The 27095-nt window shown below is 34.3% G+C and overlaps 1 protein-coding gene across 4 annotated transcripts in view; it reads right to left on the bottom strand.

Annotated features, from left to right (window-relative positions):
• Positions 1-27095, bottom strand: part of NAALADL2 (N-acetylated alpha-linked acidic dipeptidase like 2) — a 1176025-nt gene that overhangs the window by 1078685 nt on the left and 70245 nt on the right. For 2 of the 4 annotated variants that reach the window (XM_031451310.2, XM_031451315.2), the window contains exon 3: positions 17247-17309. The exons of the other annotated variants lie outside the window; for them this stretch is intronic. The gene's annotated coding sequence lies outside the window, so the exon portion shown is untranslated. The remainder of the gene's footprint in view (positions 1-17246; positions 17310-27095) is intronic. 4 annotated transcript variants of the gene reach the window in all.

The raw sequence follows: 27095 nt of genomic DNA, 5'->3' as shown, positions 1-27095 counted from the left end.
AGACAAGTACAAATTAACTCTTCTCTCCGAGTTCTTGTGCCCTCCTCTGTTAAATGGAGATTAAATGCTTGCCCTGTCACCTTTCATTACCCATTGTCCTTAAGGCCATAACTTAGTAACTTAACTTCTCTCTTTGGCTATTTAACATAATAGACACAACTTTATGTTTGGAATTGGAAAATATAAAAGTAGGAAAAAATCAAAACAGAAATAATCTAAGTATAATAGAAGCCTGTAAGCCTCATCTATAATAAATCACCATTGGGGTGTAGAGAAAAATGTAATTAAAAATAGTCTCATTGATCTACATAGATTAAAAAGTAAGTCTATATAAAACTCAGATTCCAATAACTAGAGAATTAGAGATTATTTCTGATATTGTCTAATTTCTGACCTTGCTATTTAAGAGAAAAAAACCCCTGAGATTTGGAAAGGTAAAGTGATTTTCTCGAGGATATAAATGTGTTAGTGGTCGAAGTGGAACTTGGATTTGAGGAGGGTTCCCAGCATTCCCAGAACTGATAAAAGGCTTACTGTGCCTAATCAGTTTGTGTAAATAATATAGTTTACATGGAACTCCTGTTTTTCTTCTGGGAGTCTGTAATTTTGGTACATGCCAGGCAGAAGGTGCCTATATGACCATCTCCCCGCAAAAATCCTGGGTGCTGAGTTTCTGAAAAGCTTCATTAGCAACATTGCGCGCTTGTCACAACTAATTGCTGGAAGACTTACTGCTTCCTGTGAAGACACAGTGGGAGAAGACTGGATGCCTGTGCCTGCTTTCCCTCAGACACCGCCCCATGTGCCTTTTTTTCAGGCTGTAATAAATCATAGCCATTAGCATGACTACATGCTGAGTCATGCCAGTCCTCCTAGTGAATCATCAAATCTAGCAGTGATACTGAGGTCCCCCTGACAAAGAGATATTTTAAAAAGAAATACAAAAGTGGTTCATGTTTTCATGTATAGCTCCCCCACCAACCACCAGCACAGACTCCTCCAGATCCCAACCCCATGATGTTAGAGACCAGCTAGTGACTAGATGAAAATGTCTTTCCATAAGCAAATGTGACAAATGAGAAAAAAAATCCATGACGTATTTACTGAAAACCTAATGAAGAAGCACCTCTTAAAGGATTTTGCTATCATAAAAAAATTTTTTTAAACCAAAGAAGTGATCCTTAGAGTTTAAAAACATCCCTCACATTATAACAGAGAAATCTTTCTTATGATGTTAATCAAACACAAGAATATAATTGTTAATGGTTAAAAGGGTCTGTTAGGCCCTTGAAATACTAAAAAAAATTTCATGAGATGAAACTCCTGAAAGAATGGTTAAATTTCCTATATTCACAATGGTAATATTCACAGTAGTCTAAAAATAAAGTTGCATTTTTTTGAAAGTCAATACACAGGGTTTATGTTGCCTGTAGGTCTATGACTTCATATAGGTCAATGATAAGAAAACTGAGTTTCTGTCAGGGGGATAAAAAGGCCAAAATACAACATAATTTGTACATGTTTTGAATATCATTATTAATATCTTAAATATAAGAAGATATGATTTCAGAAGTTTTTTATACTATAATTACATTATTATAGAATCAAAATATATCTGTAAAAATGCACTAAAAATTTTATAATCCATAAAAGTTATTTATGAATCTTTGCTTTTCAAGAACATACTCTTAAAAAGGGAGTTTCACAAATATCATACCCTCCTTAATGTAAATTATTTCTTGAGAAAAAAATTACACAATTCTATAGTGATATCTTATGCATTAAGAAAGACAACTTTCAGATTCCAAAGCCAGATCAGTATTTTCTACAATTGCTGCGTCTTTTTTTAATCAAGAGAATGCATTCTTTTCTACTTAAGAGACAATATTTTTATAGTGAAAAGAAGTAAACAAAAATAAAATAATGTTACCTATTTTTCTAATGATATTAAAATTCAAATGAGAAATGTTAATACTGAACAGTAAGGATAAAGAACACAATTGTGATACATACTTGCTAACAATGTGAGAAAATTCACTATCTGTCTCCTAAAATATTCAGAATCTTTTTTCATATAAAGATAAAACATAACAGCGGAGAGAAAACCCACGTGGGTGGTGAATTATTCCAGTTTGTTCTGTGGGACCTTTAACCTCAATTGCAAAAGAGATTCCTTTCCCTGACATCTGAACTGAAGCTGCTCATAATTCCATATAGAAGGCAATCACCTATCATCTTAAATTTGTATTATATTAAGAGAAAACCTTATTTAACTACAGTTACCTGATGTCAGAGAAGTTGATTACTCAGAATGAAAGTGTGATGTAAGAGAGACAGAGAAAAAAGTTATGTAAAGAGTCTAGAAACCTGCAGTGGCTTTGGCTTAACTAAGATAAGGCAGGAAGCCTCTCTGGTTCCTTTTTGCTTCTTGAACTTCTTCAGCAATCATCTAAGTCAATCTCTTCCTCAAGAAATCTACTATTCAACCATACTAATTACAGGATTCAATCACAGTGCACTCAGTTTTTTTTAAAGAAAGGCAGTATGCTTACTGGTTAAGATAACAAGCATTGAAGCCATAGATACTTAGCTTCAAATCTTGTCTCTAAGTCTCAGTTTCTTTATCTGTAAAACAGGATGATCACTGTAGTCTTTATATCGTAAGTGGTGTTTACATACATAATGCTTATAAAACACTTAGCTGGAACATTGTAAACCCAGTGCCTGTAATTAGCTGATAACATTCTCATAACAGCAGCTGTAGTATTAAAGAGTAGCCCAGGGCAAATTCTATTTGGACCAAAGGGTCTTATATGTCTATATTTATATCTATATCTGTATCAATATATCTACATATTTATGCATAGATATTTGAAATACACCATTACAGTATTGAAAGGAATATATATATATATATATATTTACATACATACACTTTGGGAAGATGAGTCTTCTCTAAGCATAATACCAAAGGTAAATAACATAAAGGAAAATACTGATAGGTATGACTACATAAAAATACATTTTTAATTACAAAAAACACCATACATACATGAGTATACATTGGTACAACCTTTTTGGAGGAAAAGAATACAATACTTAAACACCCTTGAAAATGCACATACACTTTGATTTCTCAATACCACTTCTAAGCAGTTATACTAGCAATAAATAATGTGCTCACGGATCTGTGGAAAAGAAGTTCTATAGTGTTTTAATTAAAAAGTGAAGGAGAGAGAGAGAAAAGAAGGGTGAAAGGAAGAAAGGAAAGAAAACTTCAATGTTCAACAATAGAATAGATAAATAACCATGGTACAATTTATTCTATAGCATATGTATTTAATTGTAGCTATTAAATTATGTTGTAGAAGAATATTAAATAATACTGAAAATAGTCACAATGTATTAACTAAAAAAGAAAACCATGAAAGATATCATACCTTTTTATTTAAAAATAGAAAAACTAAATAAAATGAGCAGCAAAAGAATGGCTGATTCTCCTTTATTTTTCTGCTTTCTGGAGAAAACACAAATATTTTTAGATATTTATAAAATACGTAAAATACAGTCAGCAGTTACATCAATTATAAACTTTCATGAACTATGTCAGTTCAGATTATTTTAAGGCATAGAAATTTCTACTTTGCTTGTAAAATATAGCATGGAGAACATCATTAACTAAATTACAATCAACAAATTCTGCAGTTTTCAATGCATTTAGGGACAGAGAATTACCTAACATTCATCTGAAAGCAACACGTTCAAATGCAAAACAAAAAATCACCCATTACTGAAAAGAAGGTACCTGGAAAGCCCAGACTGCTTGTTTCCTGAATTAATCACAAGAAATGGAAAATGACTCTAATTCCGAACTACATACACTCAAATTTTTCAGGAATAGATGAAAGCAAAGGAAGAATTTATCTTTTTCTTAATGTGCTACTTAAAGTAGTATGGAGCTAAGTGTCTTTGATGAAGATAAATACATCAAATTCAAGAATATTATTAAAACTCATTAAACCTAAATCCCACCTAAACATAAGGAGACTGAATTAAGACACAGAACTAAGTTTTCCATTTTCTAAATTTAATGAATGCATAAGTATTTTCATTAAGCATCAATAGGCAGTTATATTATCTTGCTTAATTGTTTTTTCTTATCATAAATTTTAGCAAATTGTAGAGTGCACTCATTACAGTCCACAATCCCTTTAAGAACAAAAATGCAACTTTTCATAGACTTAGAAAACTATAGTCATGTCCAGTTTTCTTCTACATAAACCGTAACACCTTTTAGGAGTTTCACTGACCAAATATATAATCAAGATTTGTTTTGTTTTAGTTTCTTCTACATCACTCTTGTCTTGTTTCCAATGACTATAACACTTAGGATACTGCACCTTCTATTACGGTCATTTAAATGCATTTTTGTCTCCTTCCCCAACACACACATACACGTAAATTTTAAAATCTATAAAGGCAACAGGTTTATATTATTTATTTCTGTACTTCTAACATCTTCTCTAAACATAATAGTAAGTGCTGAATAAAATAGAATTTAGGTAATTTATGTAAAATCTGTACTTGGGGACACAACATTCTGGTATTTACTAAAAACATCACCTTCAGCAAAACACAACTTCTCAAGACGTCAGGTTCATCACCTGCGACAAAGATATGGTAGCTACCCACTCCGTCCCCACGTGTGCCTAAGTACGTTAAAGCTTGTGAAAACACTATGGGATTGCAAATCACTGCGCAATTACAAGGAATTATCCAGTGCTAACAGCTCCATGCATTAATGATTTTTAGTAGAAACTAATACTGGATCCCACTAGAAAATTTTTCGTCTATCTATTTATCTATCTATCTAAAACTTTTGAGCCAAATAAATGTTTGTCATCTGGAATATAAAGTTAGTAACTACTAATAAGAAATTGATGTTCTACAGTACAAAAAGCAGACTTTGAAATTACAAGATTAAGCTCACATTTTTACTTCATCATTTACTAGCCACATCAGTTAACCTCCAGTGTAAGCTGGATATGTGGGATGCTAAGAATAATAATTAGGTGTCTCATGGAACTTTAGGAAAGATTAAATATGTTGTATATGAAAGTGTTCCACCAACTAGAAGGCGTCATACAAAATTTGGCATTATTATTAACTTTTACATAGTTAATTACTGCAAATTATTACTAATCATAATAGTCTTCACTAACATAGTGACTATTGTGTGCAAGGCACTAGAATGTTTTATGTATATTTTTGTTAACCTTCAAAACAACTGTAAAAGATGAGTATTATTGTTCTTATTTTACAAAGGAGAAAACTCAGGCTCAAAACGCTTAAGGAACTTATTCAAGTATACATAATGTATCAGTTGCAGAATCTGAACTAAGGACCATGGATGCCAAGCCTATGTGTTTTTCCACCACATCAGACTTTCAGAATCGAGTTCAGTCATCTCTCCAATGTCAATAATATAGCCCCTGAAAATCAGACATAAGCTAACTTTTTTCCTGTTGCGTTAAATGGGAAATATTAGTAGTTGTTACACATTAACCCCAACACAATGAATTTCATAAAACACATTAAAACTCTAAGTGGAAAACTACCATATTAGGATATAAACCACTTAAATCATTGCTTCCTGGTCACCGAGTAATTAATACGGTAGTTAGCAAACATGGAGTTGGATGTAGTGGTGTGACCTCCCAGCATCAGCCACACTCAAGCACGTCACTAATGCTGATATGCAGTGGGTTTTCTGCAGAGGCTACACCTGATTCTGACACTCCAACAACTATATCCCATCTCTACTTGAGCATTATTTTTATTAAAAATCATGCATTAAATTGAGATAAATAAATATAAGTGTTTCCTATATAAACATCAGCTGAAAAACATCTTTGAGGTATATGTAAAAGTCCACAACGTCTGGGGATGCATTAGCCTCACATGAACCATATATCAACCTGGGAGTAGTTTTACAAGGAGCACCTTATATGTCATACGTCAGTACAGAAAGCTGGTGTCGTTAAACAATGCACCAAAAGAAAACTGAGTGAACTTAGTTCTGTTTAAAGTCAAGGACAGTCTGAAAACATGGAGACTGACATTTTGTCAAACATGAAAAAAGTATGTAACATGTAAAACACACATATGCTATAGAATCCTTTATGATTCTAGTCGTAGTTTTTATAGGCAAGCCAAAGTTAACAGATAAAAATATAGAGAACTAAACAATATCCATTTTATCAAATACATTTTATGATTATTTAAATGGCTGTAAAGTATGTACTGAATTCTTTGTTTATTTAAGGGAGAAAAGTAAATGGCTGCCCTAGAAAGAGGAACAACACAGTAAAATTTCCTTTTAGAAACAAAATGTTCCATTGGACACATTGTAAGCATATTGTAAATACTTCTTATACCTCGCAATTAAAGATTCAGTTGAAACTCTGCCCGTATCCTGGATAACAGAGATCAATGGTTCAAAGATAAAGATATTCACTGTTTCAATTGTCTTCTTTACATAAACTAAATTTTGTTTAAATTAGCCCCTTTCTCCCTATATGCTAAGAAACAAAGAAAAATTGCCCACCTCACAAAGGGAAAGAAGTATTTTAAACAGCAGAAAACAAATCAGTGGCTGTAATTTAATCCCTTCTTTTAACTGTGTTGCAGGATGAGACCATTAGAAAATTTTGCTTTTCCTTGATGTAAAAAAAAAAAAAAACGAAACCTGGGGGCAGGATCAGGATCAGAATTTGGAGAAGAGATTACCAAATGACAAAATAATGTCACATATAGGATTGGGGGACAGGAGGAACCAAAATGTGTGACAGTTTTGAGGCAGATGGCAGCTGTAATTAAGAAAGCCATATCCCCAGGCAGTGAGGCCACTTACTTGGTCAGCCTCATTTCAGTGGCTGAAACTGCAAAATTGTCTAAATTGAACCTACAATATTAAAGTTAAAAGCATCCTTCCAAAATTATGAACAAACATGATAATTATGAATTCAGTTAGACCAAACATAAGATTTCTTTAACTGGGGGAGGTGTCAAAATTAGAAAAATCTGTGTCATTTAATTTGCCATATTTCATAAGTGAAGCTGTGCTGGAGATATTTCTTGCCTCTGACCTTAAGCACTGTGTTTACATTGCTGCTTAATAGTAGCAATCTGCCAAAATTTCATTATATTCATATAAAATATTAGCCAATATGTTTTATAATTCCATTTTTAGTAGAGTGAGGAAGGCTTTAGCTCTTGGGTGCTTAATAAATGTTTGCACAGTGATTACAGAAAAAAATACACATTTCAAGCTTTCTTGAATATTCAGTAACACAGTGTCTATCTACTGCCTGCCCTTACAAGAATTAATTATTTAATTTGGCCAAATTATCTGTGCTTTGAATTTAAAAATACATATGTTTTAAAACATTCATTTTTAAAAATTCTGTCATTAAAATTGTATCCACAGAACCAGCAACACCACTTACATAATTTCTATTCTAGAATTCAGTATAGCTGAAAGTCATAAAAGTTTAAGTATAGTCAGCCCTCTGTAACCACGAGATACAGAGAATGAGGGTACTATGCCATTTTATACAAAGGACCAGAGATTCTGTGGATTTTGGTATCCGAGAGGGGTCCTGGATCCCAAGAATATCAAGGGGTAACTATAATATCTAGATCCCACCCATTTCACTCCATTTCGACATCATGTGTGCTAAATAATTCTTATTTCCTAGAGATTTGTTATAGATAGTCCAAAGGGAGCCCAGGTGTTTAAAATCACTGCAATTAGTAAACAAATTACATAAAATGACTGTTTACCTAAAAAATGTCTAAAAGCTAAGCTAGTATTAATTGCATATAATCAGGGTGATTTTTCCCCTTACTTTTTATTCATAAAACCCAGTTACACACCTTTAACTTTTTTCACATGTAACATTTGTCACTAGGAAACCTTTAATAGATTTTTACAAAATATTTCAGAAACCAGATTCAATTTGTGTACAAAATATATTTAAAGTTGCACTGTAAATTAAAATGCACAATAAATTTAAAATGCACATTAATGACTTAAATCATATATATGACAATCCAATGATGAGTGTTTAAGGTATAAAATAAATAACACCTTTTCCCAAATTAGGAAATTTTTAGTATCAATCCAGTGCAGTAAAAAGCCCAATTCTGTCCTGTTAGTACTATCCCCAGATGGTTATATGAATGTAAGGAAGAACCAGTGAACCCTTAACTACACTTACTATCAACAGCAGATAGATTGAAGAGAGTTTTTCTGTTTTCCTTTAAGTGTTTTTTAAAGACTGCATACTTTTTTATTTTTTAAATAATACATTTTTATTTTAAGAAACTACAGAATAGTATCAATTAGAAATTTAAATCGCCCATAATTGCAGAATCTAGAGACAAATACTATTTGCAGTTTGATATGTTTTCTTCTAGTCTTTTTCTATGCAAATGTACAACAATTTTAACCTACTCTGCACTGCACTGTAAGTACAATTTGGCATTTTGCTTTTTCACTTAACACACCAGCCATTTCCGTATGGTATTTAAAGCACCCTTTAAAAACATCATGTTTAATAGCTACATAATACTCCATCATATGGCTTTATCATAATTTATTTAAAAGTCTCGCCATTGTATGAATTTGGGTTGTTTCTAATTTTAAGTTGGCATATTTAATGCTGAACATCATAATTTTGAAGATTTATCTGTAGTTTCATCCACACTTCTGCTTTTCTCCTGTAGGAGAGATTTCTAAAATTAGATGGCAAATTTTTAGAGGCTATTGATAGATATTAACAAATTCTTTTCTCAAAAGATTGTACATTTTCAAAATTTAATTCTGCCATTTATGAAGGTGGTTCCTTTTCCACTTCTAGCTTTATGCTTCAATAATGTGGTGGCATCAGCGAAGTACAAACTGGTGAAGCATTTTAATTCCCTTGTAACTTACTAGTCTAATATTCAGTTTAAATGCTACAAACTGAGAGGTTTTGGAGGGCATTTCAAAGTGTATTTACATTTATGTTAAGTGACCTTTAATCGGCAGTTTAAAGAGTTGTCATTATCTTCACAAAATTTTAGCATAATGCCACTTGACCCAGAATTGTAGCTCCAGAAGGGAAAACATAAAATTAGATGATGATATCTCAGAAAGGGTGCGAGATTTTGATTCACATAGGCTAAATGAGACATGTAACCTTAGAAAACTACTTAACCTCATTGACTCTTTTTTCTTCAACACTAAAATGGGAGAAATATTTACTTTTCTGGTTTGTTATAAAACTTAAAAATATATATCTATATCTGTACATCATCAATTACTGAAAATGAAAAGGCTTGCTTTCCGCCATTCCATGGCAAAGCTCACTAGAAACCAAATCCCACCTAAGCATATAATTATCAGCTTTTAGTGTTTAATTCTTAAAACAGACATTTAAGGATTACTAAATACGTAAGAAATGCCTGCAAAACAAAAACTGAAAAAAAGAGAACCAGGAGAAAATAGACTGTTCAGAGCAAGAAATATTCCAACAAAATAAAATTAATATAGTGTACCATGAAACAAGAAAGGATACCATAAAAGAGGAACAATCACAGAATAAGAGTTCCTAAAAATTAGAAAAATAATAATGAGATAAAATCAAGGAAACCACCAGAGACCAAAAGAAATAGAAAATAACAGGAGAAAAAAAAAGTCAGAGAATTAATCCAAGAAAGCCAGCAATTTTTCCAATAGGAATTGCTGAAATAAAGAAGAAAGAAAATCACAATATTATGATAATAACAATAACAGTAACAGTAAGAGAATTACCAAACCAAAGTCCAGTTTGAAAAAGCACACAGATGCCGAATAAAGAGATCAAAAATTTCCTAAGAAGCACCAACTGTTAGGATGGACTCGGACTTCTCAACAGAAATACTACAAGAAAATAGAGGCTTTAGAATTCCAAGAGGAAGCAGCTTATAGCCACCCAAACTATCAATCAAGCATGATGGTAGAATACAGACATAACAAACTTATAAGGAGTCAAAAGACTTTCCCAGGCATCCTTTCTCAGATAGCCATCGTAAGCAGAAATGAGATGCAGGTAATACAGGATCCTAATATAAAAATCAGGAAAGAAAAGGTCCAGGGTGACAGTTGTACCAGACCTAGAAACAGCAGCCAAAACTGACGCAGGAAGATGAAGGGATACATCAGGAATATCTCCACGACAAAAAAAAGTTTAATGTAGCTAATAGATCATTTCATGAGTCTCATCTGAATCCATTCTCTTCTTTATTCCCAACCTTTCCTCTCTCCCCATCAAGCTCAAGAGTTTATTTTGTAGGTGTTTCAGAAGAACACTTCCTAGTTTCTTTTAGGTACTTCGGCATTTCTCATTTTCTAACGTGAGGACTAAATTCACTACTAAGGCCTCTGTCTGTCTTTACTAATGAAGCCATTATTGGCCACATTTTCTCAGAACAACAACAACAAAATCATTTTAAAATGTTATTGATAAGAAAAAAGTGTTATTGATAACCATTTAATAGATCTTTTACAGAACATTTGGGGAGAAATAGCAACAGGTATACAGAAAAATAAGCAAACAATAAAGGAAAGTGTTAATGTTTAAAAATATATGAGAAGGGAAAAAAATCATAATATATGTCTTAGTTCAGAAGTAAATTATATTCACTTATTATAAATGTAAAAACTAATGAACAATTGTGATATAAGTCTGTAATTTAAAAAGGAGGATATTTTGGACGGCTAGGTGTGAGCTCTTAGAAAAATAAATTCTCAACCAACAAAACAAGAAGTCAATAGTATCAAGCTATTTGTAAATCAAGAAATAACTACATAAGCATAGAACTATTAGGAGAAAAAAATGAAACAGCTGGAAATGGTTGTCTCTTCAGAGCAGGCCTGGAAAGAAATATTAGAAGATTTCTATTTTTAATTTTCAGCACATTATGATTTTTAAACTATGCTTAGATAATACTTATATAAAATGATGATTGATTTATTTAAATCACAATAGAAAGCATCCTAAATTTTATTCTTTTAGAAAGGAAAGTGGAAAGAGGACAGAGAAAAAGGGTGAGGGAGGTGGAAGGAGAAAACACGACTGAAAGAGCAGCAGAAGAGAAACTACGTAGAGAGCAGACTATAAAACATCTTGGAAAGCAGCTTTCGTGAAAATATTTTTCAGTAAATGTAAAAGAGGTAATCAAAGTAATTTAACCTGATTGCTAATTACTGTCTCTAGAACATGTTAATTGTTGTACTATATTTGTAAATAAGAAATAAGTATCAGTAAAATACGGCTTAATTACACTGCATTTCTTCCTTCACGCCTCCATTAACACCCTAATTTGGCCGGCTCCCCTTGTGCACAGATGTCCACAACGCCCTCCTAGCCAACCATCCTGCCTCTTATTCCAGCTCAGGTTCATTTCTCCACCTACCTTCCTAATGGGACCCTCATCTCAAGAACTTACAATAGTCCACTGCCTAGGTGTAAAGTACCCTGCCTGGCTCTGAAGGCCCTGACTCTACTTACTTCTCACATCTGTCAACGTCCCAGGACACATCCTCTGTGCCAGTCACTAATGTCTCCTTGCACTACCAGTCTCCCTGAGATTAACTGCTGAAACCACTGACTTTAAGGCTCATGCCATTTGGTGACACCCTCCCCTCACACACACAACAAAAAAAGTTTCCTATTTACCTCTCTTATCTACCCAAAGTCTCCTCATCTGTCATAGTCCAGCTCAAACCATATTGCCTCTGAAATGCCTTCTCTGAAAATTTCAGCTCACAGATTTAACCCTTTTCTATGACTGTCACAAACACGGTCTTCATCTCAGAATTAGCACCTATTTAAATACACCCCTATTCTCTATTTCTGTACTATACTTTAACTGCCTATCTTGTGCTCCTACAGTTGTAAACAGTTCCGTAGCAGAAAACATACTGATCTCCTCTACATTCTATAATAATTAAAATTATAAGTGGAACCTAGTAATGCTTTTTGTTTAAAAATAGACATCTTTTTAGCATCCAGTGCATTTTCCCCCACATGCCATATACTCAGGACATGTTGAATGGTTGATTGATTAACCCACTTCAAAAGTACTAAATAAATATATTGTACTTTTACACCTGTTAAATCCCTTGACTATTAACCCTTATGTTATTTAACCATCGCCTTTCATCTTTCTGACCTGAGTCTGTGCTTTAGCTATACTGTCACACATTTCAATTTCTAATTTAGAAAGAAATAAATCAGTATGTAAATATTTCACAAAAGATGATTCAGATACATGGTGATCAAAAATAATCCATTACCAGAATTCATCACCAAATTATCTTCATAATAAGCATCTCACTTCATTCCCAATTGAAATTAAATAGAATGTGGAGTGTGACATAATAGGTATCGACAGGAAAGAGTTCTTGAAAAGTTTTCTTTGAAATTCTTGCTACCCAAATGTTAATATTCTAGAAATAAACAGCCAGTAAAGTTTGGAGTTAAAGAAGAGTGATATGGTAAGAAAGAAATGTGAGCAAAGCTTTGGTTCTCCTGTGTGCAAAATCTTACTTCTAGTAAAAGGAATATGTATTCCCCTAAAACTGTGTTATTCCAGTTTTGAGGGAGGTTGTAATTCTCCCCTTTCATCTCCATAAGGCAAAAGGTACATAAATGAGCTGCAGCTACAAAGAGAAAAAATTCTATTGAAAATTTCAAAATACCTATCATTAAGAAAACCCACATGTTAAAGTCCCTAGTTTCCAGGCAACAGGTTGGCATAAGCCACACTGTATTGCTGAGAAAAGGCTTTGTCCTAGTGCAATAGAACTGTTTTTCTCAGTTCTTGGAAATTTGCTGAGTTAACACTGGAGAAAAAGAGAAGCCAAATTGGGCATGTTAGCATGAACAGACATTCAGTAAACAGCAACGGAACAGAGGAGATTTACACCCCTTTGTTCAGACAATTAAAAACAATTAAAGTTTTTCTCATCAACAAGCCAGCTTCAAATGTTATCAAATTCACATGCAGTCTTCCTGCTAGCAATGTTCTTGACTACTTAGTTTCCATAGAAAACTGGGTTTTGTCTCGCTTGCTCTGCAAGTTTTTTAACAATTGCCTTTGGTAACTTAAGGAGAAAATTTGGCACAGAGAATTTGTTAAAACGTACATGAAGTCTGCCTGCCAAGGTACTGGTACAGAACAGGTGCTGTCCGAGTCAGAAGGTGGAAGCGAAAGAAGGAAACCAGCAGACGGAATGAGCATAGGAAATGACCCCGAAACAGGGCAGCCGGCGCCTCCTACTGTTCCCACCACCTGGCCCAGCCAGAGCCAGCCCTCTGCCAGTCGTCCGGCTCCCAGTCGTTTACACATCCCACTGGCAGGCCTGGCCACCTCGTCTGCCTTTCTTTTTTTTTTTTTTTTTTAAATTTCTTTCTCTTAATAAGAGAGTTTATTTTGCCAACTTTTGATTCACTTCCCTACTCCAGATATATAAAGGAGTTAGTGGTGTTTCTGATTTGTTTGAGCTCTTTTACAGTAAAGAAAATGATCGTTTTTGTCATTATACACACACACACACACACACACACACATATATATATATATATATATGATAAAGTATACAGGATTTGGGGCTGATTTCCTCGGGCTCTTTTTTACATTAAAGGAAGTAATCAAGTTTTCATTTCACTTGTTAAAAATTCATACTTGCAATTTAAAGACAGAGGATCATACTTTCGCTAAAATCCTTTAGAAGGATTATGAGGACATTTAGAAGGCCTTTGTGGTTCAACTTTGATCTCTTTATTAGCGTTATTTCACCTAGACCAGCTTTAGCCTAGAGGCAGGGCTGCTGAACTGAGATCAGATACCAAGAGTTAGTTTAGACCAAGTGTTGACCTTGGTGTAGGGAAGGCAGTTCCTACACTAAATGTTCCTAAAATGAAGTCCTTAGTGCTCAATGTGACTGTGTGTTATGAAACCCTAGGCAATTGATTAGTAGGGGAGGAAATGTTTATTTTTTCCTTCTGCCCATCTTTGGCTCATTGGTTGGAGCCCTATAAATTAGACTGACAAAAGACAGATTAACAAGAGGAAAACAAACAGAAATTCATTAACATGTGCATTAGGCATACACAAGGCACACTCAGAGAGGGGGAGGACCCAAAGGGATGGCTGGAATTTGGGGTCTACACACCTAATTCACGAGAGAAAAAGGAGCGGGAGAAAGGGCACGTACAGAAAAGCAAATGACACCTCGGAAACATAAATTTAGGATCCTAGGAGAGTAGGTGGGGGACATTTTAGTCTTATGATGAAGTCTGTTTGGGTGTGATGAGATTACATACAGTTGCTCTGCAGAAGATTTAATGACTTTTGAATTCTTTTGGGACGCTCTGCTTTTAGGCAGATAAGGGATTTCAGAAAGTAAATACATTCTGCTCAAAATCAAGTCCAATGCCAAAGAGCCATATTTTGGTTGGCATATCTTGATTTTTCACAACATTCCCCAGTTCTACTGCTCTCATTTCTGCATCTTTTCTACTGTCATTACATTTTGTTTAATTTGGCTATTTTTAACCTATATTTTGACTGATAGCAAGCCAGATAAACATCCACTATTCCAAAACATTAGGCAGCAATTCTTTGAGAACTGCCTCTTCTTCACTTAGTAAAATGCTAACATCATCCTATGGACAACAGGTTACTCCAAGGCTGAGAGATTCTGTGTGCAATTTGGCATCCTTGTTCATATTTTCTTTACCACCTAAATATTGTATATAGTTTGGTTTTACTTTGAATGTCCAACCAAAATTATTGGGTTTACTGAAACTGCCAGTTTGTGTCTATCCTTGGGCTGCTAAAAAGACATGAGAGAGTATCTTCAGCTCCGTGCAGTCTTGGGTGAGTGTCTTAAGCCCTTCCAAAATTTTATGTGGTAACACCAAAAAAAAAAAAAAACCAGTTAACAGAAATACCCCACTGGTCTCAAAGTCAATCTGGCTGCAAGGTGACCATAAGACAATACATTTTCAAATAATAACCCCAGAAATGCTGGTCAAAGCAAAGTCTCTAGAATAGACAATTTTACAGTGGAAAGAAATATAGAATCCACTTTTAGAGCCGAATCCAAAGTGTCCACACTATACAATAATGTACACTATTAACTTTGTGATTTGTAAATCACCATATTCTTAAAGGGCTTCTCATTAATTTTCTTACAAAACAAGTGAACTTTATCTGCTTGATACAGTATCTTACAACATATGATTAATTTAATGATAGCTATCATTTCATCTTTCTCATTACAAAAGAAAGCTTTTATAATTTATTTTGACTATACCATTTTCTACAGTTAAATAAATAAAACTTGGATATATTAATTATTTCTCCATTTACTAAAAATCATTTTCTTCACTTATTCTTAGTTTTCTTCAAATCTTTTTTTATGTTTTTCAAGAGAATTTACTGACACACCATTTTTTATTTACAAGTTGATACATTATTGTTTATTTTAAAAATTGCATATCATATTGATTTTGGTGGAGTCCCCTTACTATGAATCGAAAGTAAAGAGGAGATGTGGAAAGCAATTTTGCCATTTGTGGCAACTGAGCAAGGAAAAAAGAGTATATGGTTTTAAGTAGTCATCTTTGAGAGGAGCCTCTGTGTAGTCAACCTATCCATTTTCCAGTTTTACATTTGATCCTGTCGTCCCATACTATAAACATTGAAAGTCTACTATGTGCAAAGTACTGCAATAGATCCTGGGGAAATAAGGTGCATTAGCCCAGGTCTTTGCTCACAAAGACCTTATATTCTAGGAAATGTATTCTATTTATATAGGTATGAAGGAGGAAGAATGGCCTGCTTTCCTGGTTATTAGATATAGGACGCTGGCACTGTGAGAATTTGATCCGTCTGATTTGAAGACAATGTCCAATATCAGATGAAGTCTTTCCAGTTTAATTGCCGCTGTTCACAGTTTATATCTGAATTCCTTGATATGGTTCATAAGGACATTCATGATCTGCCCCTTCCTTAGCTATTTACATACCTCCCTATCTTAAATACTTCAGATACCATAAACTACTTTGTAACCGAAGTTTAATATTCTTCCACCTTCCACTGCCACATCACATCCTGAGCATTCATCCCTAGCCTGGCTTAGATGCTTACCTCATTTCTCATTTGGTACCCCATGCTTATCCCAATTGTTTTCACTCGTCACATGATGTTACACTTGCCTATTTTCTTAACTGATTGCCACTAGACAGTAGGCTCTTGGGAAGCATATACATATTCTTCACTACCACGTCCTCGATGTAAAGTAGTTTGTGCTTAATAGGTGCTCATAAATATTTGTTGAATGAATGAGTGAATTGCTTCACCTTCTTGTTTTCCACGAGAAACAGAATATTGCTAATTGGTCCATTCCATTATCTTTCAAGTAGAAAGCTAAATAATCCCAAACAATGGCATTATCTATAACTAATTATACTGGTTAAAATCTCTTAAAGTATAATTAAATGAATATTTACTTCCCTTTAATTTAATAAGCACAATAAAAATAACAACCATTAGCAATTTCTAATTAGTTGCTTTTTTTTTCAAATCCATATTAACTTAGAATTCAAATACCACTGTGATCCATTTATATAAGCTACTTCGTATAATTGTGCAGCATAGTGTATGGCTCAGAGTACGTTCTCAGTAATGTCCGCATGATGGCAGTAGTGCTAGTGGACTAGTTTATGGTGACAGTAATAACAAATGTGTATCAACAATGTTATATACAAATTATATGAAAGACATATATCCAAGATAAAGAAAGAGTGATAAAAATTAGACATCTATTTCAAAATGTAGGAAAAGCATAACCATATATCTTCTTTACAAGTAATATTGCTATTAGCATTATTATTACATTAAGCATGATAATAACAAACCGTTGTATTAGGGAAGAGAATGTGAAATGTGATCGCATAATTTTATAGTGCTCCATAAGGTACGGAATAATTCTCTCTAATGTCCAAAAATGTAAGTAAATGATATTGACATCTAAATGCTATTTGACAATGATAGCAGTTACAGAGAAAAAGAGAGAAAAAAGGTTTTCTCTAACTGCTCAAACCATTTTACAAATATTTATAAAAAGTCACCAATAGAGGGCTTACCTGGGGTCAAACGAAAGAGGCCCTAAACCATCAAAAGCTATTTCCAATGTCCAGCTGGGAGATCTAAAGCAGAGAGTAACAAAGACAGTTTGTGACAAAGCTGACACACAGTATTCTGGAAGGAGTGAAATCAATCGTGACATTTTTCATTTATTTGTAAATGCCTCTTTGGCAGTACACTCACTCAAAACGACAGTTGCTTCTTACAGAATAGGGGAGGTGATGGTAAAATAGAGGAACCCTGACAGTTGCTCTAATGAGATTCCGCATTAGAGCTGCTCTCACTCTTTCCCCCAACAAGGAGCTTGCCCTTCATCTTCAATATCATAACTCAGTAATTTGGAAAACAGTATCTCTGTGAAACCAGTCAGTCCTTAATAGCCATTGCTCAGTTTATTTTCCTCTTATCTTTCAATTAGAAGAAAACATTCTAAAGCAAGTATCTAAATAAACATCAGCCATATAGGCCAATTAAGGGCTTTTATTTATTATTTATTTTTATTAAAACAGCACTATTTATATTAAAAACAGCAACGTGGAGTGTGATGGAACAACTTAAGACACACTCCCCAGTAACTCAATCTTTGTTTGGAAATATCAAGTACAATATAAGCTACATCTTAAAAGGCTTTAATTTTTTTATATTTTATATTTCATATTTTAATATGTTCTTCTGGAAAAGAAAATTATTCTCAGGGTAGTTTCACTGGTCTTTAAAATTTGAGCAACTCCAAATTAAGCATCTAAAGATTTCCCTTCATTTATTCATTCAGTTGTTCTTTGACCATATGTTAAGTGCTTGGTGCAGCTGCAAAGCAACTAGCCTAAACCCACTTCTTAAAAAAATGTAAATTATACCGTGTGGGGAAAATGCAGTTTAACCCAGGGTGAGTCCAGCACCTATCACCTATTAGTCAACCAATAGGTATTTGCTGAACTGGTAAACTGCACAAAATCAAATCTCTGTGCATTGCAAAATGAAAAGAACGTGCATTTTGGCATTTCATGGTATTAGGGGTTCAAATTCTAGATCCCAGAGAAATGAACTAATTAAGGGACCTCAGAGAAGTAACAAGCTCTCTGGGTTCCAATTTCCTTATCTATGAAGTAGAGCTAGTACTATTTACTGCATGTGATTTCTGTAATGATTAAATAAACTTCGGGGCAGGAATAAAGCACCTAACACAGTTCCTGGCTCTTGGTATGTTGTTAATAAATGGTAGCTATTATAATTACAAAGCTTTACCTTGACCAAGACAAATGACATATTTCTCAAATATAACAAGGACAAAAGTAGCAACAAACAGTAGAAGGAGGAAACTCTGACTGTCAGGATACTGTTAAAAGAGCTTTAGTTCTACTCTTCCACCAACAGCCTCTTTGAAATTCAGGTCTCTCATCACAAAAATGGGCCGAACATTTCTACCTTTACATAAAACCCCTTCTCAGCTTGGCTATGAAGGCTGTCTGGGTATTTAAGTACCCTAATACCATACATTCTTGGAAAACGTCCAGTGACTACGGCAGTGAGCATCATTTCAGGTTGGTAAATCAACTGTGGTCTAAGATTTTGTGTTGGTAGCCTTCCCCTGCTGGCCAATGGCTAATTTTTTGGTAATGTTCAGTAGAGATGGAAAACTGCTTGAACACCCAAATGTGTGCAGGCTCATGGTTTTTGTTTCCTTATTCTATCCTGTTTACCTAGAGCAGTGGTACTTAAGCTTAGTTACACATTAAAATCACCAGAAGGATTTTTGTGAAATGCTCATATCTATGTGCAACCCAGTACAATTAAATCAAAATATTTTTAAAAAGATCTCCAGGTAATGTTAATGCGCAGCTAGGGTTTAGAACCGCTGGCCTAATGTCTGACGTTCTGCTTCTCCAGTGGACACTGCTGGCTTTTAACCCGAGTCCTTTTCCCCTCTTGTTTGCTAGGCAGAGCCCTGATTCATCTTAGGTGCCTATCTTTTTTCCCAAGCAACTCTGGGGAGGATGACTTGTGCCCAGAATCATGACAGCCCTGATTAGGCTCAGCCAATCAAAGTGAACTCAATTCCTTTGCCAGGCATTGATTTGAAGGTATCTATGTTACCCATATCTAGCCAACAAGATGGAAGGACAGGTGTCCTGGGGGCTTCCAGCAAAGTTTTCTACCCTCCTAACAAAATATTTTTTCTTCTGCTGTTGAATACAGATATAACGTCTAGAACTGCTTTAGTCATCTTGTGAGTATGGAGGACATTGGTCTGAGGTCAAAGCTAGCATCTTGAGGATAGCAGAGCAGAAGGGTAGAAAAAAATAGCCTCTGTGACAATGTCATTCAGCTACTGAATAATCTGTCCCACTTCTGGAACTGTCATGTAAAATAAATTCAAATAACATCAAAGTACTTTGATCTTATGTAGCACCCCAAATGATATTAAACAAAAAAGCTATATCCCAAGCTTCAGTTTAGCTCAAAATTTTTCCATTGTTTATATTTTGAAATATGTTATGAACTAAAGTGAAAAATGTCCATTTTTCTTGCAAACTAATGTCTTAGTTTTATTTAAATGGCTTTATAGTACTTATTTTTACTAAATTATATTGGGTAATATATAATAGACATAAATTTAATAGCAGATTCTGTCATTCAAATATTTTTAAGAAGTACTAATTGGTTCTAATTTTTATATACATAAACAATATGCATTATTAAAATATATTTTCTAAAGCATATATATTAATACATGCATGTATTTGCCTTTTTAAATTGCTGCCAACAATACGGTGGTTAAAGTGAAGAAAAATGAGTTTTTTAATAGCTAACCACAACAATCCCATCTTTTCCTAATAACTTTACTTTTCCTTTTGATTGATTCTGTGTATAACTTGCATTTCTTGCAAGTAGTCAGTTTTACTATCAAAGGTCCATATTATAATTCTGGTTCCAAATGTCCTCTCTTTTACTGAAGCAGTAATTTTCTGACCCAGAGAATACTAGGGATACTTTGGAATGATGCCTTACTGTCAACCACACAGTTGGAATGAGATTAAAAGGGATTTGATCCAAGATCTACTATGGAGTTTTAAAGTGGCATACACTGTAATCATCATGCTCCAATTTGACAATTTAAATCTGCTTACTTTTAAACTCTCTAAGTTTTTTTTGTGTTGCTTCTCTCTCTCTCCATCCCATCTGCAATTTCTGTATTACCTATTCAATATTAAAGAAAAATCACCAGAACTTTTGCAGGAAGGGGCAAACTAGACTACCCTTGGCAGATGGTATCTGCTAGGTAGAGATGACAACAACAGGTATTAGGCGTCTTAGCCCCTGGGAGGCAGCAGAGATGATCAGATGGGGAAAACAGGAAGTGGGGTTGGTGGAGGGCTCCATGGTGTGATCTTTTTCCCATCCAACCTGCCAAATCTTCAACTAATTTATAAATTTATAACTGTCATGGCATGCTTAATGTGATGGATTTCTTGTGAAAGACAGTAGGATATATAGTTTGGTGCAGGACCAAGTGAGTAAAAAAGGCTAAGCAAGTTCAATGAAGAAGGGAAAGAATGCTGGGACAAAAAGAGTCTGGGCAGAAATTCTGAGAACACTCCCCTCCCCAGAACAGATCAGGGTGTGAAATGGGCACTCAAGCCAATCCTCCTTCAGTAGCTTTGGAAACCTTAAAGTATATTTCTGTTTCCCTCATTATTCTATGAGCTCCTGAGAACAGTACTGTCTGCCTTTTACTCTTTGAACCATACAGAACTCAATAAATGAATTTGATTTGGGTGGGAGAGCTCCGCTAAAAAGGGAATTTGTCCCTGCTACTCCCAAATTTAGGCAAGCTCTAGACCCAGCTTTGCTTTTCTATTCATTATTATCAAGACTGACTTCCTGATAGTGCTGGGAACTTGGCAGAGCTGAAAATCCCATGGGTGCTTTGTTCAGGATCAAATCTGCATCTCCAGATCACACACTGCTTTGTAGAGGACCTAGGATAGCTTCTACCCCTCAAGCCCTGCTCATAACACAGTTCCCAACAGCTACTACTAGTTAAGGGTAAGAAAGGTTCCAAAAATGTGGTCTGTTTCCCTGAACTTCAGCTGGAGCTCCAACTTCCATTCCAGGTGTCTTTTCTATTCTGTAAAAGGTGGAAGCTTCTAAGGTCATAATAATGGATCTGCACACTAAAAATTTATAAGCAGTCCTGTCTGTCTTCAAGCCTCCTCTCCAAAGACAGGTACCTGTCATCATCATCATCCCTGCAGGAACTTCCACAAAGTAGAAGCTTAATAAATGCCTGGGGTGTTGAACTAAATTATAAATGAAGTACCTATTGTTTGCTCTGTTTTTATTTATAATATAACTATCCTTAGATAATGAATTCACCTAGCTTCTGGAGCATTAGAGTACAACAATTAGGATCAGATATTTTATTTCAAAAGTTCAAAATCCACATTGGTCTTTAAAAAGTTCTACAATTTTTAAGAGGAATCTAATATTTTAAAGTTTATTTCTGGAGGCAAGCCTTTATTTCTTGTGAATACCATTTCATTCATAGAAATATATGAGATGTCTTAAGAACCATTGGTATTTCAATTGTAAATATTAAGGAAAGTTGCATTACAAGGCAGACAGGTAATCCTGAGGCCCAGCAGAGCAATAATGATTAACAACACACTCTAGAGGGAATATAAATTTTAAAACTATCACTCATAAAAATCCATGTTCCAAAGGTTACAAAACAGAATCAAGTTTACCAAAAAGCAAATAAATCATTTTGTTTTGGGTTTCCTTGTTCCATCTCCAATTTTTAAATAATCAGCATCATCTCCCCAGAGCACATAAACTATACTTACTTGCAAATGAACTACAGAAAAAGTTCTAAAATCCTTACAGTGAACTCTCTCACTGGATCCTGCTCCTAGTAACGTCCATTCCCAGTGTTTATTCAAATTTATTTTTAAAAAGAGAAAGGAGACTTTAGGGAGGTGTCCGTTACATGGATTTTATTTGTTGATGATAATGATGATGCACAGTCCTTTTCACAAGATCACATGAGTTAGAGAATAACCCCACCATCATTCTTGCACTGATCAGAACTCTTTTTGACTACTGATCTCAATTCTGGATTCTAAACTAAGAGAAAACTAAAATAATCCAAAAAAAAATAATAATAAAAGCAGAAAGTCATGGAAATAATGACATCAATAAATAGGTTTCTTTTTATCGATGCTAGTGAGAACTAGATGATTTCATGATAGCTCATTCATTTTAATGCTTTTTAATACCCATAATTTGACATCTTTTTTTTCAGGTTGCATGAACAATGTAAGTCAGTGTGCTTAACCTCAATAAACTGCTTCAGCAAATAAGTTTCACAAAATAAGGTGATTATACAAGAGATGAATCAATTGTCCATTCAATATTTTAAAAGTCACATTTCCTACTTTGTATGTTTGTGACATGTTACATTTTATATTAGGCTATTCCTAACGCTAAGCATTCTATGGGAATTTAAAATCTAAATGAAAAGGAAAAGACTAATACATGAAACAGGAGTCATATTTAAATCAGTACTATTGATGTGCTTAGGAAAACCTAGTGAAAAAAAGTAATCTTTCCTGCAGAGAAAGTAAGAACCATGGAGCTGGAATAAGCTTCATGTTTGTATTTAGATCTGCCTACTTCAAAGATTGGCTAACTTTTTTTCTGTAAAGGTCCAGATAATAAAGATTTTTGACTTTGCTGGACATACGGTCTCTGTTGCAGCTATTCAGTTTTGCTGCTGCAATGTGAAGCAGCCACAGGCAATATGTAAACAAATGTGCATGGCTGTGTATGTTCCAATAAAACTTTATTTATGAAAACAGCTGGACAACCAGATGTGGCCTGCGGGACGTAACTTGACAAGTCCTCAGTCTAGTTCATCATTTTGAGAAGTTATGCGTTCCATTTTCAATATGAAAAAGAAAGCAAGAAAGGGACTGAGGCCAGGTGGAATTTTTATAGATACACTCTGAAATCCCAGAACATCAAACACTTATATTTGAATATAATTTCAATAAAATATGATGGATGTTTTTATCAGCCATAGTTCTACTTTATCCATGCAAATTCCTCCCTCCATTAGGACAGATTCTTTAGAATCTGCCAACTAGACAAAGCTCTTCCTAAGCTTCCTGCCATTGAATTTCCTTGGCAACTGAGATAGTTTTGACAAAACAGTCTGCACATCAAATTTTGACAATTAAAAGCTTAATTACATTTTTAAAATAAAAATTAAAGACCTTTTACTATCACACAGATGTGTCCCAATTTTCTACCTCTTTCCTAGAAACCCAATACACTCACTACATTAGAAAGTAGAACAGAACAAAATTATTAAATACCAGTACCCTTAAGCATCATGAAAACTTCCTTTCCCGCCATCCTACATCATGAAATGTATCACAACACATTCAAAATTCTTAACAGAAACATTAATAATTAGAATATGGCTCTCTGTTATTTCATTGATAAAACACTAACAAAAAGCTCAGTGTTAAAAAATGCAATTGGTAATCACTAGCTAGTCATTTAAAAATTCAACTTGCTATAACTTCTCTAATGTTGCTTCCCATAGAAAAGGTATAAAAAAGTAAACATGATCATTATCAAAAGTAATAATAGCTAATAAATACTGGTTAATTATTATATGCCAAGCAACATATCATATTGTACGTTTATTAAATCATTTAAGAGGCAAAGCAATCCTATATAATGCAGGTATTATTATTGCTCTCATTATACAATGATGAAGAAACTGTGCCACAGAGATGTTATATTGTTTGTCCAAAGTCACACAGCTACTAAGTAGCAGAGCTAGGATTTGAAAGCAGGTGTTTTAGGCTCCAAATGCTACTGAGATCAAGGACATCATCCAGTGTCTGCACAGAGCCACTATGCCCTACACTGTCTGGGAAAGGTAGCCACTGGCTGAAATAAGAGCTGCAGGTGAATGCAGAGAAGTACAAGCCACAAGCAGTAGAAAATGGGTTGCGGGGAGCTTGTGAAAGCTTACGACTGGAGACCCAAAAGTCATTTATTCAACAAAAGCTACAAGTCAGTCATCCTACTTACAAACACGTTTATTTTAGGCTTTGGAATCAGATCAGCCTGTTTAAATCCTAGATCCACTACTTATTAGGTACTTTCTGATTACTTGCTTAACATTTATGAAACTCAGAATTCTCTTATATGAGGATAACAATCAGCATTGTTTTTAGGGGATGTTATGAAGATTTAAATGAGCTCGTGAGGGCCTGAACTATAGTGGGTCCCCTCAGAATGGTAGCTGCTATTATTCAGGGTTTTTGTTTTGTTTTTAATTACAAAAGTGTCAAATAGTATATTAAAAGATGACAGATATCTGGATAAAAAGTTTAAAATGTATCCAATCATTTGAGTGGCTTGTCTATATCACTTTGGGCTTCTCAAAACTGACTGCTTGTATATCATGTGTTAAACCTTATTAGGGAAAAACTCAGTTGTGATCAGTCATAAAGACAAACCCTCAAGAAGAGTGGCTGCATTTTTCACTTTCATCTGAAGATATTGCATGTAGACAACTATTAAGACATTATCTCACGGGGGAGGGTATAGCCCAGTGGTAGAGTGTGTGCTTAGAATACACAAGCTCCTGGGTCCAATCCCCAGTACCTCCGTTACTAAATAAATAAATAAGTAAACCTAATTATCACCCCCCAAAAGGACATTACTGCAATTCACTGGGCTTCCTACCTTGTGCATACTTTGACAATCCTGTCAATCCTTAGCAAGACATATAGGGCCAGGCAGGCTGAACACCCCTTCCCACTGCCACCTGCTTACTTCCAGTTTAAAGCCACTTCATGTATCCATTTTCCACTAAGCACCATAAAAATATTATCATTTTGTCACTGTCTTACGTGTGCCTTGATACACCAAAGATAGAAAAGAACCGGATGCCATCTGATGTATTCATCATTAAATAAGGAGGTGGTGACAATTGTATTTTTTAATGTAGTTAAATCATGCTCCAGTAAAATTTTTAACATATGATGCTATTAATTATGTAACATTAGGAACAATCATAAAGAAGCAGATCATACTTCAAGAAGCTTTTGTTAATTCAAAAGAGAAAAAAAGAGAAAGACAGAGGTAGGCAAAAAAATGAAGAAATAAAGAAACCAGCCATATTCATAGAAATAAATTCTTTTTGTTTTGCAATTTTTTAAGAGAATTGTCCGAATAGGTATTTTTCTGACTATCTGAATAGATATTTACACCAATGGCCAACAGGCACATAAAAAAAATGCTCAATAACATTAATCATCAGGGAAATACAAATCAAAATCACACTATCACTTCACACCTGTCTGAATGGCTATAATCAAAAAGACAACAAGTAACAAGTGAAGATGTAGAGAAAGGAGAACAAATACTTTTGTCTGGTTGATGGGAATATAAATTGGTGAAGCAACTATGGAAAACAGAATGGAGGTTCCACAAAAATTTTTAAGTAGAACTACCACATGATCCTGCAATTCCACTTCTGTGTATTTATCTGAAGAAAATAAAAACACTAATTCCAAAAGATATATGCACCCCCATGTTCACAGCAGCACTATTTACAAAAGCCAAGACATGGAAACAATAGATGAATAGACATTAAAAAAAAATGTTCTATATATCTATACACAATATACATACAGAGAAATGTTTTTCAGCCAAAAAAAGAAGGAAATCTTGTCATTTGCAACAACATGGATGGAGCTTAAGGGTATTATGCTAAGTGAAATAAGTCAAGCAGAGAAAGACACGTACCACATGTTTTCACTTACATGTGGAATCTATAAACAGATACATAAAATGCAAACAAACAAAAAAAAATGGAGCTCACGTTTACTATAGAAAACATATTGGTGGTTGCCTGAGGTGGGAGCAGGAGTGGACAAGCCGATGCTGGGAGTTAAAAAGGTACAAATTTCCAGTTATAATAAGTAAGTCATGGGGATGTATGCACAGCATGGTGACTACAGTAAATAACACTGTATTGTATATTTGAAACTAGCTAGAAGAGTGGCCCTTGAAAGTTCTCACAAGGGAAAAAAAATTAACTTTGTATGGTGAATGGATGTTAACTGGACTTTTTTTTTGTGGTGGTCATTTTGCAATACATACACATATGGAATCTTGAAACTGACATCTGAAACTAATATTATGTCAATTGTATCTCAGAGAGACAGAGAGAGAATAAGTATCTATTGTATTTGTTCTACTCTGTTCAAACTGAATTTTAAAAAGAGGAAAAAAGCAAAAATGTTACAGATCATATGATTACAGTTGCTAAAACAATAAGACACATAATTAGCTTGTTATGTTTAAGCACAAGTTGGCAATGACCTGGCAATATAAGAATCGCAAAGTCATAAATAAGGAAAAAGACATTTTCCTACAAATGAGATAAATAGGCATTTTGAAGCCGCAAGTGGGCTAAAGTTAACGTGACGAGTTCCAACAGGCAGCAAAATCCCAAGAGAAAGAACTTATCTTTCCTCTGTTTTCAATTCACCCAGCTAGTACTGAGCAGCTATTTTTCATGTCTCTCCATTGTTTTCTCCCTGTCTTAGGTTCTGTTTATAAAACTTAAGCCATCTATTACATATTTGTTACAGGAAAGCTTTAACAAAGTACATTTGGTTAAGAGATGTAGACAAAAATTTCAGAATACTCCAGCAGGTGACTATCATTGATACCACTTTTATAGAGGATTTTTTTATGTGAATTAAGCCAAAATTATACTGAAATGACAGAATATGAGTTATGATTATAAAAAT

The sequence above is a fragment of the Camelus dromedarius genome, chromosome 2, assembly GCF_036321535.1.
Source record: "Camelus dromedarius isolate mCamDro1 chromosome 2, mCamDro1.pat, whole genome shotgun sequence".
NCBI classification, from domain to species: domain Eukaryota; kingdom Metazoa; phylum Chordata; class Mammalia; order Artiodactyla; family Camelidae; genus Camelus; species Camelus dromedarius.
This window is presented reverse-complemented; position numbering and strand designations above follow the sequence as displayed.